The following is a 6,000-nucleotide window of genomic DNA, read 5'->3' on the forward strand; positions in this document are numbered from 1 at the left end:
ACCTGTAACGTCTTCTCCTCGATTAGGCAGCACACAGAGCAGATTAGCAAAAGAAGCTTCCAGAGTAGAAAGTCAACTGGCAACACACCACACACTGGCCTTCCCATCTTCAAGACATGCCCAATTTCACTCAAATGTAGTCTCCCATGATTTGGGGAAAGAAGAGTAAGTCCCACGCCCTCTTCAGTGGAGAACAGTACTTGAGGGAAGAGGAAAACAGGTCTCTTCACCAGTACTGCCCCTAGCCCAAAGCCAATTTCCTTCTCCTAAACTATAATATTTTCATCATAGTTTGGAAGGAGGAGAGAGGATGTCAAAAATATCTACGACCAAGGGAGAATTCTAGGAACAACCAACAACTTTCACCAAACCACCAAGATCTCTAGGCATAAAATTCCTCAGATTCTATTCAGTGGAGGTTCCTATCAAGACTGGCGGGGACTTCTCTGGTGGCAAAGTGGTTAAGAATCCGCCTGCCAATGCAGGGCACACGGGTTCGAGCCCTGGTCCGGGAAGATCCCACATGCTGCGGAGCAACTAAGCCCGTGCTCCACAGCTACTGAGCCTGCGCTCTAAAGCCCGCGAGCCACAACTATTGAGCCCGTGTGCCACAACTACTGAAGCCCGTGTGCCACAACTACTGAAGCCCGTGTGCCTGGAGCTGGTGCTCCACAACAAGAGAAGCCACCGCAGTGAGAAGGCCGCACACCGCAACAAAGAGTAGCCCCCACTCACCATAACTAGAGAAAGCCCGTGCGCAGCAACGAAGACCCAACGCAGCCAAAAATAAGTAAATAAATAATAAAAAAAAAAAACAAAAAAAAACCTGGCAGAACAGGGACTTCTCTGGTGGCACAGTGGTTAAGACTCCATGCTCCCAATGCAGGTGGCCCAGGTTCTATCCCTGGTCAGGGAACTAGATCCCACATGCATGCGGCATCTAAGAGTTCGCATGCCACAACTAAGGAGCCTTTGAGCTGCAACTAAAACCCAGTGAAACCAAATACATAACAAATAAATATTTTTAAAAAGACAGGCGGAACATTATCAAGGTCCCTTCCATAATCAACGGCAGGAAGGATGTACAAATAAAGAGTAGGCAGGTATGAGGAAGGGCTGCTAGATGAAGACAAGGATAATATGACTGAGCACTGGTGCAAACCGCTCCTTGTATGAGCAGTTCAGGTGGAGATGGTCTTCCTGCAACCATCCAATGAGTGGGAGAGAGGAAACTTACCTCCTGAAAGATATGGCTTAGAGTTGGTAGTTTGGGAAATAGTGACATGATGTCATATTCAATACTAGAGGGAGACCTCTATCTGATGGCACATCCCAGGAAATGTAAAGGATTAAAATCCGAAGGGCTAATGGTTGGACCCAGGGGTTTGTCCAGCACACGTGATATCATCTTACTGCTCCAACAGACCTACTCCTTCTGGCCACGTGGTCCCCAGATTCTCAGTGTTGGAAAAACAGTAAGGACAGTGCTATCATCCCAACAGCTAACAGGAAAAGGCTCCCCCATGCTGAATTCCTCCTTCATTGTGATGATCAGGATTGGGTATTTTGGAGAGATGTCTCAAAACTAATCAGTTAGAGATTTTTCATTATTATTATTATTATTTTAGAATTTTGGTTCTTTTTTTTTTTTTGGCTGCGCAGCTTGCCAGATCTTAGTTCCCTGACCAGGGACTGAACCTGGGCCCCGGCAGTGAAAGCGCTGAGTCCTAACCACTGGACCGCCAGGGAATTCCCTGAGATTTTTCATCTTTAAATGATAAAGTAACTTTTCCATTTTTTCCTGGTGTTTCCTATGATAATGAATAGACTTCTCTGTGTCAGCTAAGAGATCCTCAGCACAAGCATTTCAGGAGACCACTCCTAGGGATGTGGGTTCATGATGACTTGAGGGGCTGGAAATGAGCCCCCCGCTCTCTTACCTTCCTTTGAACACACCTGCAGCCCCCATACCACTGCCAGCTCTGCACAGAGGAACAGGGCTCCTGTCTTCTACTGCCAGAGATTTCAGAAAGATCGGTGTGGTCATACCTCACAGTTAATTTTGACTCACAGACGTCGTTCAGCCTACGCTAAGGAAAAATTCAATTTCCATTCTGACAGTGCACTGGTCTAAATATCATGATGACCAGTCACCAGCCATAGAAATCAAAACCAGGGACCAGTAATGACAATGATGAAATAACCTGAGCAAACCTAGACTTTTAACATCCATCCTTGGACATTTAATTTTGAGCTGGTAAAGGAAAGCCCAGGAAAATAAAAGGGAAAAACCCCACAGATTCAGCTGACAGCACTGATACAAGTTGTAACTCGATGGGACATTATTATAGCAGCCCACAATGAAAAAGACTGAAACACTATTAAGATTTTTTTGTCATCGGTGTAATGTTTTAAATTCTTGAGGCTGTTAGGAGGATCCAGTAAAGCAAACGCTGTAAAAAAAAAAAAAAAAAAAAAAATTGTTCTCAGGAAGAACATTCAGAAGAGACATGAGGACCCAATTTCAAATCCAGACATTTTCATGGTGGGAATCACTCTTTCCCAGAGGAACTCAGCCCAGGCTAAAAGGATTACACTCCATTTCCAGGTGTAGTCTGAACACAGAGCACACTGGCTTCACACTGGCTTCACTACTGGAGACTAAGTGGACCCTCAGCTACACTCAGGGCTCCTCGGATTTTACTGCCAGAGAATCTAAGATGTGGTGGGAGTAGTTCTGCTCAGAGCTGGCCTGTGAGGTCTTCCCTTCACATCTGCCACTGGTCAGCAAGTAGCCCAGAGAAGTGGAACCCCTGCCACCATGCATCCACAAACAGCAAATCTGACACACGTTCTGAAAGTTCTTTTCTCTCATAGCATCCATCCTTCAGGACCTCAGAAACATATTCCCCAGAAAAAAATGCCACCATGCACAACCAGTAAAGGGTTATGTCTGGAAAGGCACAAACATAGCATATATCCCCGCCCAGAAAATATGCTGGACTCATTTCTATCTCAGAGGATACACTGAAGTCCAAAGAGGGTAACACTATGGTGACTGAAAGTGTTACAAAATTCTGTTCCATGTCTTCAGACAGAACCCAGCTACCCAGAGCAGAAGGTGTTGCTGCTGACCACCATAATCAATGTCCTCATTTTGTCTGGGACAACGTTCTGGTGGTGCCCAAGGCATGGAAAGAAAACTTCAGGGGCATCTGGGTGCAACCTTCCTGCATTCAAGCCTTTACTTCCTATGTGCACTTTCCAGAAAGCATGTCTGACACCTCAAGGTCTAACAGCATTCCATCAGCTTACAAATAGATTTCCATTAACCCAGGTGGACCATCCTTCAACAGGATGGGGATCTGATACATGTTCATGATTGAGCTCTTCCCCTCAAATACATTTTCAGACGCAAAAACCAAAACCAATGCAAAATGGAACCACAGATCAAGGAAGATGGCAGAAGAAGGCCCCACCACATTAACATATGGAACCTATACTGATTAAGACAGTGCACTGCCATGGGGTCAAGTTCACATGATTAAAGAGCCAGCTGAGAGCTCGGGGGTATGAGCTGAGTGGCCCAGGCCTATCATAAATGCTGCCATGTAATCAACAACCAGTGAATGTGCCTGGGAGTAAATTGGAGCTGAACTCCCTTACAGGACATCCAAAAGGTTAATGACTTCACCCAGAGCTCCACAAATACTCATGAATGCACAGAATCCTTCTGATACATAAAGAACAAGAATGTCAGTCACACAAATGTTAGAGTACGACCCAGGATGCGTCCAGCAGGGCTGACAGGATGAGAATCACACTCCAAAACGAAATTCCTCAGGCAGCTGTGGAAGTCTTTAACCTGAGGAAAGGGTTGGACTAGTGACAGTGCTGATTAACAAAAGTAGACCCTGCAGGCAGTGCAGCTGCAAAAGGGTTGCAAATGCATCTCACACGTCCTCCTGACTCAGTCCTAGGAAGTTCAATGGGAAGGCAGCACTTCCCAGTCCAGGTTTCACCAGAATCCATGGGGCTGCAGAAGAAGATGCAAATGTCATAGTGTGGAATAAACAAACTCCTCTCCACAGATGAGCATCATTTGCTCATATTCAAGTGAGGGACAGTTTTGAGAAGCTCAAGGAAAGTGGATGAAACTCCCTTACAAAGACTGAAGGTAATACCATTTTTTATAATAAACTAATCTTAAACGAATAGGAATATGGCAAAGTGTATTCCTAGAAGAGGATGTCTATGTAGTAAAGTATATACCATTAGAAATGAGTCACTGATAGATTCCATCCCTGTGAGAATATTTCAATATAACACCTCATTATCCATTCTGCTGCAATACAGGAATGAGATATTGTAGATTTCTTTCACAATATTTTTTCTTGGCAAACTCACATCAAATTTTAGATAATACACCAACATGATTTTATATTCCTGGATGGAAAATAATGTCTGAAAAGAAAGCAAAAGCACCCTTAGAAATCAGGGTAAGAAAATAAATCTCATTTATCAGCGTTCTAAGGTACTGATCCTGGCTGACATTGTTGAGAGACAGAGATAACAAGGGAATGGGATTCGAGGTCTATAAAGAATCTCATCTCAGGAGAGGAAAATAGATGCCATCACAAGGAGATGGATGATGGAGACCTCAGCTGTGGTGTATGAATAGCCTTGCTAGAGTAGACTAACATGTCCCTTTTCTACTGAAAGGAGAACCCAGGAGGTTTGTCATTCTTCTGGAAAGGGTGGGTGGGGTGTGTGTCAGAGGACAGGGTGCTCCATGATACATCTTCCACACCTTGTTTTCAGCACATCTGTGGAGGACAGCACCACGCCTGTTGCCCACATTTCACCAGATGACCTTGCTGTGATGGGTCAGGTTCTGTCCTAAAGCTTTCCCCAAAGTCTTCCAAGAGAGCTCAGTGTAGGCACAAGGTCCTTGTTAGATGTGCAGGAAGGAAATTACCTCATACAGTGGGGTGGATGGAATTGGTGGTGAATCCTTGGATTCCAGTCCTTCCAGCGAGGACATCCTGTGATACACTCTACATGGTTCTTCACGGGGTCCCATTAGGAATGAGACACAGGGAGAAGTGACAGCTCAATGCTATGTTTGTTGCTGGTACTTCTCCCCATCCAGTCCCACATTCACCTCACTGACTTGTGTGCGACCTGGGATCACTTCCAAATAAGATATCTGGCCCAAGTGCAGGTGTCAGATTCTGAATTCAAGGATTTGAACTAAGACATTAAGATTCCACTTCTTATTTCTAAAACGAACACTCTTTTGTTTTGTTGGAATGAATGATGAGGACAGAGTGATGGGAAGAGGGGGGCAAAATGATGGAAAGTTTGAGGAAAATAAGGAAGACATGAAAAGAACTTGGAATCGCAGGAAAGAAGACGACTAATTTTAACCTCCCCTACTGTCTGGGCCATGCTACTATCCTCTCTCAGACCTGGCTGTTATTAACTGAACTCTGATCTTCTCATTCCATCTGTGTTGACCTATAAAACTTGGGGCACATCGGAATGTGTGTTCTGCAGGAACCAACAGATATACCTACTGATGATAGGTACCTGATTTGGACATCTCAGACTTCCTTTTCAACTCTCCAGGACCCACTCATCCCCTCAAATGCAGATCAGGACCATAATGCCAAAATATCTCTTAGCGAGAATGTCTAGCCCACTGGATACCTCTTAGAAAATACAACAGCAAAAATGTTCCGAGCACGCCTCTCTCATTTTTCTCTGTCATTCTTAAAGTAGCCACTCACGACCTCAGTCTTGAGGACATTGAAAGAGGCAAAGGAAACCACTAGCTTTTACAGGCAGGATCTTGAAGGTCAGATATAACTCATACCACACGACCGGAACTTGATTTCCCTGCTGTGATTCTTTAGCTGGGATCAGGGAACTGTCTTTGTCCTAGTTGACCCCAGAGGAGCTAATGTGATCCAGCAAGACAACTTATGGGGATAAAGG

The sequence above is a fragment of the Balaenoptera musculus genome, chromosome 5, assembly GCF_009873245.2.
Source record: "Balaenoptera musculus isolate JJ_BM4_2016_0621 chromosome 5, mBalMus1.pri.v3, whole genome shotgun sequence".
Taxonomy (NCBI): Eukaryota; Metazoa; Chordata; class Mammalia; order Artiodactyla; family Balaenopteridae; genus Balaenoptera; species Balaenoptera musculus.